The following is an 18,743-nucleotide window of genomic DNA, read 5'->3' as shown; positions in this document are numbered from 1 at the left end:
AGCTGATCTCCCCGTGCTATGCAGCTGCTTCCCAATGTATGTATGCATACATTGTATGCATACATGTATATTTTATGTTTGGTAGTGTATATATGTCCATGCCCCTCTCTCACTTTGTCACAGCTTATCCTTCCCCCTCCCCATATCCTCAAGTCCATTCTCTAGTAGGTCTGTGTCTTTATTCCTGTCTTACCCCTAGGTTCTTCATGACATTTTTTTTCTTAGATTCCATATATATGTGTTAGCACACGGTATTTGTCTTTCTCTTTCTGACTTACTTCACTCTGTATGACAGACTCTAGGTCCATCCACCTCACTACAAATAAGTCAATTTCGTTTCCTTTTATGGCTGAGTAATATTCCATTGTATATATGTGCCACATCTTCTTTATCCATTCATCCGGTGATGGACACTTAGGTTGTTTCCATCTCTAGGCTATTGTAAATACAGCTGCAACGAACATTTTGGTACATGACTCTTTTCGAATTATGGTTTTCTCAGGGTATATGCCCAGTAGTGGGACTGCTGAGTCATATGGTAGTTCTATTTGTAGTTTTTTAAGGAACCTCCATACTGTTCTCCATAGTGGGTGTACCAATTCACATTCCCACCAGCAGTGCAAGAGTGTTCCCTTTTCTCCACACCCTCTCCTGCATTTATTGTTTCTAGTTTTTTTTTTAAGTCTCTATTGTAGTATAATTGCTTTACAATGGTGTGTTAGTTTCTGCTCCATAACAAAGCTAATCAGCCATACATATACACATGTTCCAACATCTCTTCCCTCTTGCGTCTCCCTCCCTCCCACCCTCCCTATCCCACCCCTCCAGGTGGTCACAAAACACCGAGCTGATATCCCTGTGCTACGGGGCTGCCTCCCACCAGATATCTACCTCATGTTTGGTAGTGTATATACGTCCATGCCTCTCTCCCACCCACAAAGCCTACCCCTCTCCCTCCCCATATCCTCAAGTCCATCCTCTAGTAGGTCTGTGTCTTTATTCCTGTCTTACCCCTAGGTTCTTCATGACATTTTTTTCTTCAATTCCATATATGTGTTAGCATACGGTATTTGTCTTTCTCTTTCTGACTTACTTCACTCTGTATGACAGACTCTAGGTCCATCCACCTCACTACAAATAGCTCAATTTCGTTTCTTTTTATGGCTGAGTAATATTCCATTGTATATATGTGCCACATCTTCTTTATCCATTCATCCGATGATGGACACTTAGGTTGTTTCCATCTCTGGGCTATTGTAAATAGAGCTGCAATGAACATTTTGGTACATGACGCTCTTTCAGTTATGGTTTTCTCAGGATATATGCCCAGTAGTGGGTTTGCTGGGTCATATGGTAGTTCTATTTGTACTTTTTTAAGGAACCTCCATACTGTTCTCCATAGTGGGTGTACCAATTCACATTCCCACCAGCAGTGCAAGAGTGTTATAGTATCATGTCATCTGCAAACAGTGACAGTTTTGCTTCTTCTTTTCCAATTTGGATTCCTTTCATTTCTTTTTCTTCTCAGATTGCTGTGGCTAAAACTTCCAAAACTATGTTGAATAATAGTGGTGAGAGTGGGCAAGCTTGTCTTGTTCCTGATCTTAGTGGAAATGGTGTCAGTTTTTCACCACTGAGGACGATGTTGACTGTGGGTTTCTCATATATGGCCTTTATTATGTGGACATAAGTTCCTTCTATGCCTAATTTCTGGAGAGTTTTTATCATATATGGGTGTTGAATTTTGTCAAAAGCTTTTTCTGCATCTATTGAGATGATCAGATGGTTTTTATTCTTCAGTTTGTTAATATGGTGTATCACGTTGATTGATTTGTGTATATTGAAGAATCCTTGCATTCCTGGGATAAACCCCACTTGATCATGGTGTATGATCCTTTTAATGTGCTGTTGGATTCTGTTTACCAGTATTTTGTTGAGGATTTTTGCATCTATGTTCATCGGTGATATTGGCCTGTAGTTTTCTTTTTTTGTGACATCTTTGTCTGGTTTTGGTATCAGGGTGATGGTGGCCTCGTAGAATGAGTTTGGGAGTGTTCCTCCCTCTGCTATATTTTGGAAGAGTTTGAGAAGGATAGGTGTTAACTCTTCTCTAAAGGTTTGATAGAATTCACCTGTGAAGCCATCTGGTCCTGGGCTTTTGTTTGTTGGAAGATTTTTACTCACAGACTCTATTTCAGTTCTTGTGAATAGTCTGTTTATATTTTCTATTTTTTCTAAGTTCAGTCTCAAAAGGTAGTGCGCTACTAAAAATTTGTCCATTTCTTCCAGGTTGTCCATTTTATTGGCATATAGTTGCTTGTAGTAATCTCTCATGATCCTTTGTATTTCTGCAGTGTTAGTTGTTACTTCCCCTTTTTCGTTTCTAATTGTATTGATTTGAGTCTTCTCCCTTTTTTTCTGGATGAGTCTGGCTAATGGTTTATCAGTTTTGTTTATCCTATCAAAGAACCAGCTTTTACTTTTATTGATCTTTGCTATTGTTTCCTTCATTTCTTTTTCATTTATTTCTGATCTGATCTTTATGAATCCTTCCTTCTGCTAACTTTGGGGTGTTTTTGTTCTTCTTTCTCTAATTGCTTTAGGTGTAAGGTTAGGTTGTTTATTTGAGATGTTTCTTGTTTCTTGAGGTAGGATTGTATTGCTATAAACTTCCCTGTTAGAACTGCTTTTGCTGCATCCCGTAGATTTCACATTGTCGTGTTTTCATTGCCATTTGTTTCTACGTAATTTTTGATTTCCCCTTTGATATCTTCAGTGATCTCTTGGTTATTAAGTAGTTTATTGTTTAGCCTCCATGTGTTTGTATTTTTTACAGATTTTTTCCTGTAACTAGTCTCATAGCATTGTGGTCTGAAAAGATATTTAATATGATTTCAATTTTCTTAAATTTACCAAGGCTTGATTTGTGACCCAAGATATGATGTATCCTGGAGAATGTTCCATGAGCACTTGAGAAGACAGTGTATTCTGTTGTTTTTGGATGGAATGTCCTATAAATATCAATTAAGTCCATCTTCCTTAAGGTATCATTTAAAGCTTGTGTTTCCTTATAAATTTTCATTTTGGATGATCCGTCCATTGGTCAAAGTGGGGTGTTAAAGTCCCCTACTATGATTGTGTTACTGTTGATTTCCCCTTTCATCGTTGTTAGCATTTGCTTTATGTATTGAGTTGCTCCTGTGTTGGGTGCATAAATATTTACAATTGTAGTATCTTCTTCTTGGATTGATCCCTTGATCATTATGTAGTGTCCTTCTTTGTCTCTTGTCATATTCTTTCTTTTAAAGTCTATTTTGTCTGATATGAGAATTGCTACTCCAGCTTTCTTTTGATTTCCATTTGCAAGGAGTATCTTTTTCTATCCCCTCACTTTCAGTCTGTATGTGTCCCTAGGTCTGAAGTGGGTGTCTTGTAGAGAGCATATATACGGGTCTTGTTTTTGTATCCATTCAGTCAATGTCTTTTGGTTGGGGCAGTTAATCCATTAACATTTAAGGTAATTATCGATATGTATGTTCCTATTACCATTTTCTTAATTGTTTTGGGTTTGTCATTATAGGTCTCTTACCTTCTCTTGTGTTTCCTGCCTAGAGAATTTCCTTTAGCAGTTGTTGTAGAGCTGGTTGTAGAGCTGGTTTGGTGGTGCTGAATTCTCTTAGGTTGTCTGTAAATGTTTTAATTTTTCTGTTGAATCTGAATGAGATCCTTGCTGGGTAGAATAATCTTGGTTGTAGGTTTTTCCCTTTCATCACTTAAATATTTCCTGCCACTCCCTTCCGGCTTGCAGAGTTTCTGCTGAAAGATCAGCTGTTAACCTTATGGGGATTCCCTTGTATGTTATTTGTTGTTTTTCCCTTGCTGCTTTTAATATTTTTTCTTTGTGTTTAATGTGTGATAGTTTGATTAGTATGTGTCTTGGCGTGTTTCTCCTTGGATTTATACTGTATGGAACTCTCTGTGCTTCCTGGACTTGATAACTATTTCCTTTCCCATATTAGGGAAGTTTTCAACTATAATGCCTTCAAATATTTTCTTAGTCCCTTTCTTTCTCTGTTCTTCTTCTGGGACCCCTATAATTCGAATGTTGGTGTCTTCAATATTGTCCCAGAGGTCTCTGAGACTGTCCTAAAATTTTTTCATTCTTTTTTGTTTATTCTGCCCTGCAGGAGTTCTTTCCACTATTTTATCTTCCAGATTACTTACATTCTTCCACCTCAGTTATTCTGCTATTGATTCCTTTTAGAGAATTTTTAATTTCACTTATTGTGTTGTTCATCATTGTTTTTTTGCTCTTTAGTTCTTCTAGGTCCTTGTTAAATGTTTTTTGTATTTTCTCCATTCTATTTCCAAGATTTTGGATCATCTTTACTATCATTATTCTGTATTTTTTTCAGGTAGACTGCCTATTTCCTCTTCGTTAGGTCTGGTGGGTTTTTACCTTGCTCTTTCATCTGCTGTGTGTTTCTCTGTCTTCTCATTTTGCTTAACTTACTGTGTTTGGGGTCTCCGTTTTGCAGGCTGCAGGTTCATAGTTCCCATTGTTTTTGGTGTCTGCCTCCAGTGCATAAGGTTGGTTCAATGGGTTGTGTAGGCTTCCTGGTGGAGGGGACTAGTGCCTGTATTCTGGTGGATGAGGATGGATCTTGTCTTTCTGGTGGGCACATCCGCATCTGGTGGTGTGGTTTGGGGTGTCTGTGACCTTATTATGATTTTAGGCAGTCTCTCTGCTAATGTGTGGGGTTGTGTTCCTGTGTTGCTAGTTGTTTGGCATAGGGTGTCCATCACTGTAGCTTGCTGGTCGTTGAGTGGAGCTGCGTTTTGGCGTTGAGATGGAGATCTCTGAGAGATTTTCGCCATTTGATATTACGTGGATCTGGAAGTTCTCTGGTGGACCAATGTCCTGAACTCAGCTCTCCCACCTCAGAGGCACAGGCCTGACGCCCGGCCAGAGCACCAAGACCCTGTCATCCACATGGCTTAGAATAAAAGGGAGAAAAAAAGAAAGAAAGAAAGAAAAAATAAAATAAAGTTATTAAAATTAAAAGTAATTGTTGAAAGTAAAAAAGTTTAAAAAGTAATAATAAAAAAAAGAAAGAAGAGAGCAACCAGGGCTTCCCTGGTGGCACAGTGGTTGAGAGTCCGCCTGCAGGGGACACGGGTTCGTGCCCCGGTCCAGGAAGATCCCACATGCTGCAGAGCGGCTGGGCCCGTGAGCCATGGCCGCTGAGCCTGCGCGTCCGGAGCCTGTGCTCCGCAACGGGAGAGGCCACAACAGTGAGAGGCCCGCGTAACGGAAAAAAAAAAAAGAGAGAGAGCAACCAAACCAAAAAGCAAATCCACCAATGATAACAAATGCTAAAAACTATACAAAAAAAAAAGGACAGACAGACCCCTAGGACAAGTGGCAAAAGCAAAGCTATACAGAAAAAATCAGACACAGAAGCATACACATGCACACTCACAAAAGAGAAAAAGGAAAAAAATATATATATCGTTGCTTCCAAAGTCCGCCTCGTCTATTTGGGATGTCCCTGATGCTCTGTGCGGGAATCTCTCCGCTTTGCCCTCCGCACCCCTGTGGCTGTGCTCTACTCCGTGTCTCCGAAGCTTCCCCCCTCTGCCAGCCGCAGTCTCCGCCCGTGAAGGAGCTTCTAGTGTGTGGAAACTTTTCCTCCTTCACAGCTCCCTCCATCTGGTGCAGGTCCCGTCCCCATTCTTTTGTCTCTGTTTTTTCTTTTGCCCTACCCTGGTACATGGGTATTTTCTTGCCTTTTGGGAGGTCTGAGGTCTTCTGCCAGCGTTCAGTAGGTGTTCTGTAGGAGTTATTCCACATGTAGATGTATTTCTGATATATTTGTTGGGAGGAAGGTGATCACGTCTTACTCTTCCACCATCTTGAAGCTCCCCAACTTGACCATTTAGAGTTGCTGTGAGGCTTACAGGAATTAGTGAATATAAAGCATTTGAAACAATCCAGGAACATAGTAATAAATATCAATTATTAATAGTATACAAATCACTTGGGAGCTTGTTAGAAGTGTTGATTCTGGGGCCCTTTACCAGGGATCCAGATTCATTAAGTCAGGTAGGGACCAGGAAACTGTGTTTTTTAACAAGTACTCCCAGGTGTCTGATGAAGTTGGTTTGAAGACTATAGTGTGAAACACTTGGTATAAAGGAACACCAGGCTTCCATGTGTAGGAAATTTGCTCTAATTAGATGAGAATGAAGTTAGAAGGTTGGGGGAGGCAATTAATCACAGAATATTATAAACCAATTCTAATATCCTGTGATTAAGAAACGGAAGCTATTTTAGAGATACAGTACACTCCTCTCCTCCCACCCCAGCCGTTCCCCTTTATAGGTAGGGAAACTGAGGTCCAGTGGCAGAACCAGAGTCACACAGCTGTTAGCAGCAGACTTGAACTACAATCATTGCCTCTCAACTCCAAACCTCATGCTCTTTCCACTCCATAGGACTGATTCAGAGTAAGGTCAATGTCACAGGAGTCCTACTTTCTTCTGTCGGATCCAGAAAATAGTTAAGCCGATTCTAAATTGGGCTAGACTATTAAATCCAAATAGCCTATGTGGAAGTAAAAGAAGATGAACCAAATGAGAACAGCCAAGGGGTACACATTCAGAGCTTACTGTAGCAAGGCAGTCAGCCACCATGACTTGTGTTTTGGCAGAGATTCAAAGGTAGACAGAGGAGTGATAAACCTTTATAGTGGAAAAGGGAAGGCTTCAGGTATGCCTTGATTGGAGGCTGTTAGCATGGGGAAGTGGTAGGAGGGTTAGGAAGACTAACTAGAAGGGGGGCATCCTATATGATTGCTTAGGGATGTCTCTGGCTGGCCTTAAGTTGGAGATGGAGACAAAACTTAAAGGAGCTGTCAATCATTAACCAACTCCTGGCCATGTTGGGCCAATTGTTACAGGGGCTATTGTTTGCCTCCTTAGAGAACTTAGAGATAGTGGTCCATGTACTTTCTCCATTCCCTCAGAACCCACATTTTCTCTCGTGAACTACAACTTCTGATTTACATATTTTGGGAATTTAGGGAAGGGTGTTGCTTTTGTTATTCACAGTGCAATATATATTGTAAATGGGTAGGCAAAGATTAAATGATAAAAATCTAGCCATTCTGAGAAGGTTCAGCCTCTGAGAACTGCTGCTTGCTATTCTCATGAGAACAGCTTTTCTTTGAACTATTATTACTTTATTATTAATTATGCATTTTAAAAATACATGGGATAAAGAACTACTGCAATAGGGGTTGTGAGAGTATAAATATGTATGCCCATCAGTGGGCATATGTATGTGAAACACCTAGATAAAAATGGTGATGAGTGGATTGCCCTAAGTTTTAAGTAAATTGGGAATTATGAAAAATTGTGCCAATGAAAAGAAGTCTATCTGAAAGAAACATCCTCTGAAACAAAGAAATGGTTAATTATATAGAAAAAGCTCATCTCTAATTTTTATCAAAAGATGATGTATTCCCTAGGCCTCAGGGAAGTGCAAAACAAAACCACACTGAAATACCACCTTATACCCACTAGGATGGCTAAAATAAAAAAGAGATAATAAGTGTTGGAGACAATGTAGAGAGATTGGAACCTTCATATACTGTTTGTGGGAATGTAAAATAGTACCACTACTTTGGAAAAGAGTTTGGCATTTCCTCAGAAGGTTAAACATAGAGTTATTATCTGACCCAGAAATTCCACTCTTGATATATACTCAAGAGAAATGAAAACATAATTCATATAATAACTTGCATATGAATATTCATAGAAACATTATTTGTAATAAACAAAAAGTGGAAACAACCCAATGTCCATCAACAGATGAACAGACAAAATATGGTATATTCATATGGTATGTTATGTAATTCAGGCATGAAAAGGAATGAAGTACGATTGCTACAACATGGATGAACCTTGAAAACATTATCCTAAGTGAAAGAAGTCATTTACTGGAGACCACATATTGTTGATTCCATTGATATAAAATGTCTAGAACAGGCAAATCTGTAGAGACAGAAAGTATGATTTCTGTCTGGTAAATTTAACTAAGCAGGTGAAAGACCTGTACACTGAAAACTGTAAGACATTGAGGAAAGAAATGAAAGAAGACAAAGATAAATCTCTTGGATTGGAAGAATTAATATTAAAATGTCCGTACTTCCCAAAGCAATATACAGATGCAATACCATTCCTATCAAAATACCAATGGCATTTTTCACACAACTAGAACAAATAATCTTAAAATTTGTGTGGAACTACAAAAAAAACCCTGAATAGCCAAAGCAGTCTTAAGAAAGAACAAAGCTGGAGGCATCATCCTTCCTAATTTCAAACTATACAACCAAGCTATAGTAATCAAAATTATATGGTGCTGACACAAAAACAGACAGATAGATCTATGGAACAGAAGAGAGAGCCCAAAAATGAACCCACACTTATATGGTCAATTAATCTACAACAAAGGAGGCAAAAATATACAATAGGAAGAAGTTTCTTCAATAAATTGTGTTGAGAAAACTGGACAGTTATGTGCAAAAGCCACTATTTTACACAATGTACAAAAATAAAATGGATTAAAGACTTGAATATAAGACCTGAAGCCATAAAACTCCTAGAAGAAATCATAGGCATTCAGCTCTTTGACATTGATCTTAGTAATTTTTTTTTTTGTATCTTTTTCCAGGCAAGGGCAAAAAACCCAAAAATAAACAAATAGACTACATGAAAGTAAAAAGCTTTTGCACAGTGAAGGAAATCCACAACAAAATGAAAAGGTAACGTAATGAATGGGAGAAGATACTTGTAAATCATATATCTAATATGTGGCTAATATCCAGAATATATAAAACACTCATACAGTTTAATATCAAAAAACACACAATCCAATTAAAAATGGACAGGGGATCTGAACAGACATTTTTCCAAACAAGACATACAGATGGACAACTGGCCCATGAAAAAAATCTCAGCATCACTAATCATCAGGGAAATGCAAGTCAAAGCCACAGCAAAATACAGGCATATCTTGTTTTATTTTACTTTGGTTTATTGAGCTTCACGGATATTTTATTTTGTACAAATTGAAGGTTTGTGGCAACACTCTGTTATCATACAATGGTTAGCATTTTTTAGCAATAAAGTATTTTAAAATTAAGGTATGTACATTGTTTTTCAGATATGATACTATCGCACACTTAATACACTAAAATATGGTGTAAACATAATTTTTATATGTACTGGGAAACCAAAAAAATCTGTCAACTCATTTTATTGCCATATTTGCTTTATTGCAGTGGTCTGAAACAAAACTTGCAATGTCTCCAAGGTATGCTTGTTTCACCTTACATCTGTCAGAATGGCTGTTATCAAAAATGCAAAAAATAACAAGTGTTGTTGAGGATATTGGGGAAAAAGGAACTCTCATTCACTGTTGGTGGGAATGTAACTTGATGCAGCCACTATGGAAAACAATATGGAAGTTCCCCCCAAATTAAAAGTAGTGCTACCATATGATCCGTCAATTCCACTTCTGGATATTTACCTGAAGATGAAAACACTAATTGGAAAAGATATATGCACCCTTATGTACATTGCAGCATTATTTTCAATAGCCAAGATATAGAAGCAAATGAAGTATCCACTGCTGGATGAATGGTAAAAAAGATGTGGTATATATATATATACATTTATCTAACAATGGAATGTCACTCAGCCATTAAAAAAAAAAAAGAAATCATGCTATTTGCAACAACATGGGATGGATCTAGAGGATATTATGCTAAGTGAAATGTCAGACAGAAAGACAAATACTGTATGATTTCATTCATATGTGGAATCTAAAAAACAGAACAGATGAGCAAACAAAACAGAAACAGATGCATAGATACAGAGGACAAGCTGGTTGTGGCCAGAGAAGAGGGGTTTGGAGGATGAGCAAAATAGGTGAAGGAGACTAAAAGCCACAAACTTTCAGTTATTAAATGAATAAGTCTTGAGGGTATAATATACAGAATAGTTCATATGGTCAATAATATTTGAATAACTTTAAATGGTGACAGGTGGTACCTAGACTTATCTTGGTGATCACCTCATACTATATAAATGCTGAATCACTATGTTGAAACTAATATAACATTGTATTTCAATTACTGTATACTTATACCCAGGTTTAGAAGAATGAGTGCACAGCGAAGTTTTTAACAAAATGTTTGAAAGTATAAAGAACAACCAACAGAACTGAAGGATACAGTAACTGAAATGACAAATACACTAGAAGGAATCAGCTGTAGACTAAATGATACAGAGGAATGGATCAGTGAGGTAGAAGACAGAGTAGTCGAAATCACTGATGTTGAACAGAAAAAAGAAAAAAAGAAAAAAAAGAAATGAGGACAGTGTAAGAGATCTCTGGGACAACACCAAGTGTATGACAATTCACATTATAGGAGTCCCAGAAGAAGAAGAGAGAGAGAAAGGGGCTGAGAATATATTTGAAGACATAATAGCTGCAAACTTCCCTAACCTGGGAAAGGAAACAGACATCTAGACACTTAGAGAAGAGTTAACAACTATTCTTCTCAAACTATTACAAAAAATTCCAGAGGAAAAAATACTTCTGAACTCATTCTATGAGGCCAGCATCACCCTGATACCAAAATCAGATGAAGATATCACACAAAAAGAAAATTACAGGTCAATAATACTGATGAACATAGATGCAAAAATCCTCAACAAAATATTAGCAAACTAAATCCAACAATACATTAAAAAGGTCATACATCATGATCAAGTGGGATTTATCCCAAGGATGCAAGTATGGTTCAATATCTGCAAATCTATCTATGTGATATGTCATATTAACAAATTGAAGAATAAAAACCACATTGTCATCTCAATAATGCAGAAAAAGCTTTTGATAAAATTCAACATACATTTATGATAAAAATCTCTCCAGAAAGTGGTATACAGGGAACATACCTTAACATAATAAAGGCCATATATGATAAACTCACAGCTAACATCATACTCAATGGTGAAAAGCTGAAAGCATTTCTTCTAAGATCAGGAACAAGGCAAGTATGTCCACTCTCACCACTTTTATTCAACATAGTTTTGGAAGTCCTAGCCACAGCAATCAGACAGGGAAAAAAAAAAAGGAATCCAAATTGGAAAGAACGAAGTAAAGCTGTCACTGCTTGCAGATGTCATGATACTATACACAGAAAATCCTAAATCAGTGGGAAAGTAATTTTCTTTGGCCATCCACAGAGGAAAGTGGAATGGCAGGCTGATTTAAAGCTGAAATTTGAACAGCTGAAACAGGAAAGAAGTAGTTGCTATCAGGGGCTGAATCTCTACATTAAGAACTTGGGTGATACCACTGATGATGAGAAGTTAAGAGTTTCCCCCTTTTTTTTTTCACATCTTTATTGGAGTATAATGGCTTTACAATGTCGTGTTAGTTTCTCCTGTACAACAAAGTGAATCAGCTATACATATACATATGTCCCCATATCCCTTCCCTCTTGAGCCTCCCTCCCACCTTCCCTATCCCACCCCTCTAGGTCATCACAGAGCATTGAGTTGATCTCCCTGTGCTATGCAGCAGCTTCCCACTAGCTATCTGTTTTACATTTGGTAGTGTATATATGTCAATGCTACTCTCACACTTCGTCCCAGCCTCCCCTTCCCCCTCCATGTCCTCAAGTCCGTTCCCTACATCTGCATCTTTATTCCTGCCCTGCCACTAGATTCATCAGTACCATTTTTTTGGGATTCCATATATATGCATTAGCATACAGTATTTGTTTTTCTCTTTCTGACTTAGTTCACTCCATCTGAACGACTCTAGGTCAATACACCTCACTCCAAATCATTCAGTTTCTTTCCTTTTTATGGCTGAGTAATATTCCATTGTATATATGTGCCACATCTTCTTTATCCATTCATCTGTTGATGGACACTTAGGTTGCTTCCATGTCCTGGCTGTTGTAAATAGTGCTGCAGTGAACATTGTAGTACATGCATCTTTTTTTTTAATTGTTATCATTTTAAAAAAATTAATTAGTTTTTTGGTCTGTGTTGGGTCTTTACTGCTGTGCGCGGGCTTTCTCTAGTTGCAGAGAGCGGGGGCTACTCTTCGTTGCGGGGGGTGGGCTTCTCATTGTGGTGGCTTTTGTTGCGGAGTGCGGGTTCTAGGCACGCAGGCTCAGTAGTTGTGGCTCACGGGCTCTAGAGCGCAGGCTCAGTAGTTGTGGTGCACAGGCTTAGTTGCTGCATGGCATGTGGGATCTTCCCGGACCAGGGCTCGAACCCGTGTCCCCTGCATTGGCAGGTGGATTCTTAACCACTGTGCCACCAGGGAAGCCCCATGTATCTTTTTGAATTATGGTTTTCTCAGGGTATATGCCCAGTAGGATCAATCACCAGTGCTAAGGTGATGCTGGAGGATGGGAGAAGCAAGGGTTTGGCTTTGTCTGCTCCTCAGCCCCTGAAGAGGCAACCAAAGCAGTCACTGAGTGGACGCATCATGGGCTCCAAGTCACTATATGTCACCCTGGCCCAGAGAAAGGAAGAGAAAAAGGCTCACCTGAGCAACCGGTATATGCAGCAGGTGGCTGTGATGAGAGCTCTCCCTGCCAATACCATCTTAAATCAGTTCCACCATGCAGCTGGGGGCTGCTTTGTGCCAGCAGTTCCACAGGTTCAGGGAAGACCTCCATATTATACACCTAACCAGTTAGCACAGATGAGGCCTGATCCACGCCGGCAGCAACGTGGGAGACCTCAAGGCTTCCAAGGAATGCCAAGTGCTATACGCCAGTCTGGGCCTCGTCCAGCTCTTCGCCATCTGGCTCCAACTGGTAATGCTCTGGCCTCTCGCGGCCTCTCTACAACCGCTCAGAGAGTCTGGTCTGAGTGCCCGGACTGCTTGGCTATGGACTTTGGTGGGGCTGGTGCTGCCCAGCAAGGGCTGACTGACAGCTGTGAGTCTGTGAGTTCCCACAGCTGTGCAGAACTTAGCACCTTGGGCTGCTGTTGCTGCGGCTGCTCCTTGGGCTGTTGCACCTTACGAATACGCCTCCAGTGTCCGCAGCCCTCACCCTGCCATCCAGCCCCTACAGGCACCCCAGCCTGCGGTCCATGTGCAGGGGCAGGAGCCGCTGACTGCCTCTATGCTGGCCGCAGCGCTCCTCTCCCCCCGCCCCCGCCCCCGCCCCCACAAGGAACAGAAGCAGATGCTGGGTGAACGTTTGTTCCCGCTCATCTAGACCATGCACTCAAACCTGCCTGGGAAGATTATGGGAATGCTGCTGAGGATTGACAGCTCTATGCTGCTTTACATGCTGGAGTCCCCCGAGTCTCTCTGCTCCAAGGTAGATAAAGATGTGACAGTCCTACAGGCTCATCATGCCAAGAAAGAAGCTGCCCAGAAGGTGGGCGCTGTTGCTGCTGCTATCTCTTAGACAAGGACAAACCGATTCAAAAGCCAAATAAACCCTCATGGAATTCAGCTCAAGGTTTGAAGACTTCCTAGCTTGTCCTATGTACTCAACACCGAGAACGACAAATTGAAAATGTTATAGGTCAGTTCATATCAAAAGGTCAATTATGAAATGCCTAGACATTTTCAATTAAAAGAATATATACTCTGGGTTCTGATATGGCCCAGACAGTTTTAACTTTTTTTTTTCTATTGTGGATTTTGATTTTTTTCTCCCAGAAATTGGTTTTATTTGATGTACCCAAGTCTTAAGTTTCTGAATAAAGAAAAAAATCTCCATTAAAAAAAAAAGTGGTGTTGGGAAAACGGGACACCTACATTTAAAAGAATGAAATTAGAACACTCTATAACACCATATGCAAAGATAAACTCAAAATGGATTAAAAACCTAAATGTAAGAACAGAAACCATAAACTACTAGAAGAAAACATAGGCAGAACACTCTTTAACATAAATTGCGGCAATATTTTTTTGGATCTATCTCCTAAGGCAAAGGAAACAAAAGCAAAAAATAAACAAATGGGACCTAATTAAACTTAAAAGCTTTTTATAGCAAAGGAAACCATTGACAAAACAAAAAGACAACCTACTGAATGAAAGGAAATATTTTCAAATGATATAACTAATAAGGGGTTAATTTCCAAAACATATAAACAACTCATATAACTCAGTATCAATAAAATAAACAAAGTGGTTAAAAAATGGGCAGAAGACTTGAATAGACATTTTTCCAAAGAAGACATACAGATGGCCAACTGGCACATAAAGAGATGCTCAACATCATTAATCATCAGAGAAATGAACATCGAAACCACAATGAGATATCACCTCACACCTGTCAGAATGGCTATCATCAAAAAGAACACAAATAACAAATGTTAGTGAGGATGTGGAGAAAAGGGAACCTCTGAACACTATTGGTGTGTATGTAAATTGGTGCAGCCACAGTGGAAAATAGTATGGAGGTTCCTAAAAAAACTAAAAACAGAACTACCATATGATCCAGCAATTCCACTCCTGGGTACATATCCAAAGTGGTTACCAGTGGGGAGAGGGAAGGGGGGAGGGGAAAGATAGGGCTAGAGGATTAGGAGGTACAAACTATTATATATAAAATAAGGTACAAGGGTATATTTTATAACACAGGCAATATAGCCAACTATAAATAATTATAATAAAGTATAACCTTTAAACATGGTGAGCTCAAAACTGGAAATTTATATAGTATTGTAAGTCAATTATACCTCAATAAAAAATAACAAACAAACAAAAATGCTCTGGGGAGCACTTAATAAACCAGCTAATGATAGGGAAAGACAAAACCATGATTAAGAACTGTTTGATTAGTTTGTACCTTGATAAATATTAATTGACTATAGAGATGCTCTAAGAGTAAAAAAGCTTGTACTCAAATGAACAATTTTTATAATTTAAATGAGATGATTTTCATCTGTAATTCTACCAAATATTCTTTCCTTAGTAGACCAGTGTTGAGATTAATTGATTGAAAACTCACGTATAGAATACTCCATGAGCGTTTGTCTTTTAACCAAATCTGAGGACAATACAATTTTCTTCTGATTAGTTCTGTGGGTAATTGATCAGTCAACACCAAAACAATTCTCTCATGTAAACCAATTGATCTTTTAGTATTTTAAAAGTCCATAAATTTTATAATTCAGCTCACATCTGCCCATTTGAATTCACCACAGAGGCAAGGCCTCTTGGTGATAATAGAATGAATTGATTTAGAAAAAAAAAATAAGATCCAAGAATTATATACTATTACTTCAAGTAACTCTAAGCACTTTAATTTTTTATGTTTTAAAATTTATTTATTTATTTGGCTGCATTGGGTCTTTGTTGCTGTGCGTGGGCTTGCTTTAGTTGTGGCGAGCGGGGGCTACTCTCCGTTGCAGTGTGCGGGCTTCTCGTTGAAGTGGCTTCTCTTGTTATGGAGCACGGGCTCTAGGCACGCGGGCTTCAGTAGTTGTGGCACACAGGCTTCAGTAGTTGTGGTGCGCAGGCTCAGTAGTCGTAGCTCACAGGCTCTAGAATGCAGGCTCAGTAGTTGTGGCACATGGGCTTAGTTGCTCTGCGGCATGTAGGATCTTCCTTGAGCAGGGCTTGAACCCATGTCCCCTGCATTGGCAAACGGATTGTTAACCACTGCGCCACCAGGGAAGTCCCCAAGTAACTCTAAGCACTTTAAACAAGAAGGTTAATCTTTAATGAGCCAATGTATTAAGGCCTCTATAGTCCTTACTGAATAACCATAATAGGATAACTAAAATTTTTTTCTTTCAAAAACAACCCAAGTTAGCTACCATTTGGAATGCAGATTAAATTAGCTTTATAAAAGCTTAAATTCCTTAAATCACATTCTAATATAGATACTAAAAATCAGCAGCCAGTAGAGAGAAAGCTGGATACACTAACCTTCATGGCTATTTTTGCATAATACTTTTTCCTTCACATTATTATCCAATAATTGGGATATGTAAATGTGATGTTTTAATTAACAGATATTTAAACTAGTAGACAGCATTATTAAATAATGTGCATGTTTCTTTCCCTGGAGTTTATTCATAAAGTGCAACACCACTAGATAGGTTGATGAAGTAAAATAAAAGGCACAGAAAACTCCTTTGGGTTTATAACGTTGTAGTAAATTTTGTGTGGGTTAGTTTTTGTTCAAAAAAACATAATTTCTGTATTTTTCCTCAACTGTTAATCCTGGATTCTGAGTTCAAATCCTGTCTCTGTTTCTTACTCTGTTACCTTGAGCAAGTTATTTTTACTTTACCTGCTTCCGTTTTCCTTCTGTATATTGGAGGTAGTAAAAGTATATTATAGGGCTTCCTTGGTGGCGCAGTGGTTGAGAGTCCACCTGCTGATGCAGGGGGTACGGGTTCGTGCCCCGGTCCAGGAAGATCCCATATGCCGTGGAGTGTCTGGGCCCATGAGCCATGGCCGCTGAGCCTGCGCGTCCGGAGCCTGTGCTCTGCGACAGGAGAGGCCACAACAGTGAGAGGCCTGCATACCGAAAAAAAAAAAAAAAAGTATATTATATGTTTGATATGGTTGATAAGATGATTGGACTACCTAATTCACAAATAGCATGTTAGAATAGTAACTGGTATGTAATGAATGTTCAATAAATTTTAGTTACGATTATTTTATATCAATCCATTATTTGAGTTGTTGATCAAGATCTTATGCAATCGCTAAAACTAAAATTTTCAGCCTCCTGTTGTGGTGACTTACATCATGTCAAAAAATATCCATGTCAATTTCACCACTACTCTCCCAGCTCTCCCCAAAATGGTTGCACTTAGCTTTCATTGTGCAGAAATCGCTTTCCAATGAGGAGGTGAAGGCTACTGGGCAAGTACATGAACATGGGATTTGCTGAGGAATTTATGTGAAATGATCAAAGAGCTCTTCTGTATTGTTTCCATTTGACACATCAACTCCTCTACTACTAATTCCTCACACATAGGATGCTGGTACTTCGTACTCACACATTGGTGCTTGTTGCTATACTGATATGGCAGACACTCTTGGTACCTGACCAGTTCCCATTCCTTCCCTCATTCCTTGCTCATAGAGCCCAATTCTGATCAGAGAATGGGAGGCCATGTGCTTCCGGGGAAGTTAAGGCCCACCCCAGATCGCAGGGGTGAATCTTAATTAGTCTTTCAATCATGGTATTTCTGTTCCTTTACCAGTGACTGATTTAGGAATACGTGTGTGACACAATCCAGCCAGTGATATGTGAGGGGAAATCTGCTAAGGGGACACTGGGAAGATTTTTCTCTCATTTAAAAAAGAGCACAAAGAAAGAATACCCTCTCCTCTAAGGACATTGTTATGCATGGATGGGAATCCTGCAAAAGCTGCAACCTTCGTAGGAGCCTGAGAAGAGCTAAGAGGGCAGCAGAAGGATGACATTGGTAACATTGCTGAGCCTCTGAATCAATCAGCCCACCCTGGAACTGACAGTCTTGGGCTTTGTTGTTACATGAGAGAACACACCTCCCTTATTCTTTAAGCCAATTCTTAGACTTTAATATGCATTCCAACCACCTGGAGGTCTTGTTAAGTACAGGTTCTGATTTTGTTGCCCAGAGAGCATGCTTTTTTAGGAAGCCCCTGAGTGACACTGATGATGCTGGCCCATAAACCTCAGTTGCAGTAACAAAGATTTAAGCCAATACACAGCTGGACATTCTGCTACTTTCTGAAAACTTAGGGTGACAGAAAGGTAGGGTGCTTTTGGTTGTGGAAGTAATTTGAAACTGAATATGAGAAAAGAGACAAAAAAGAAAGCAGACTTTGTTTCTGTGTCTGGATCTATGAACTCTGAGAAACCAGACTTGTTCTAGTGGCTAAATCAGCAGAATACTAATGAGAAAGAGAAGAAGCAGGCAGAGAGATGCACAAACAAGATACAGGGAGAAAATACTACCTGGGGGCTGAAATTTTCTGGTTTCCAGTTCCATTCCTTCCTGAAGCCCAGCTGCATTTCTACCCTTAGAGAAACCTTTTTGCTTAAAGTATGTCAAGTTGATTTGTGTAACTTGCCATCAAATAATCCTATTTGTTAACCAATAGGATTATGTGACTATGTTTTGGGTTCTTGAATTGGAAGCTTTCCTTGACAGCAGGTAGCATTTGCTTTTACATCCCCCACAGCATGGAGTATATGCTCTAGGACTTTACCTTCATATATATACATTTAGATATATTAATATTTGTATGTATATAAATATAATATATGTTTATACACATGATATATGTGTGCATATATAAATATAAAGTCCTAGAGTCTACATATAAATGTATTTATATACACATTATATATATTAATTATATATATTCATTTATCTGTTTATTCCCCAGCACCAAAAATAGTATTTACCTCCTAGAGAAATGGAAATAAAAATAAACAAATGGGACCTAATGAAACTTCAAAGCTTTTACAGCAAAGGAAAACATAAATAAGACAAAAAGACAGCCCTCAGAATAGGACAAAATATTTGCAAATGAAGCAACTGACAAAGAATTAATCTCCAAAATTTACAAGCAGTGCATACAGCTCAATATCAAAAAACTATCAACCCAATCCAAAAATGGGCAGAAGACCTAAATAGACATTTCTCCACAGAAGATATACAGATTG

At 38.9% G+C, this 18,743-nt stretch overlaps 1 pseudogene; it reads left to right on the top strand.

The window, feature by feature from the left end:
• LOC112404956 (polyadenylate-binding protein 4 pseudogene) overlaps positions 1-13,520 on the top strand; it is a 56,590-nt pseudogene extending 43,070 nt beyond the window's left edge.
• The last annotated feature ends 5,223 nt before the right edge of the window (positions 13,521-18,743 follow it).

This window comes from Neophocaena asiaeorientalis, unplaced genomic scaffold, assembly GCF_003031525.2.
Source record: "Neophocaena asiaeorientalis asiaeorientalis breed wild unplaced genomic scaffold, Neophocaena_asiaeorientalis_V1.1 scaffold634, whole genome shotgun sequence".
NCBI classification, from domain to species: Eukaryota; Metazoa; Chordata; class Mammalia; order Artiodactyla; family Phocoenidae; genus Neophocaena; species Neophocaena asiaeorientalis.
The sequence above is the reverse complement of the archived record's forward strand: the minus strand, read 5'-3'. Positions and strand labels throughout refer to the sequence as shown.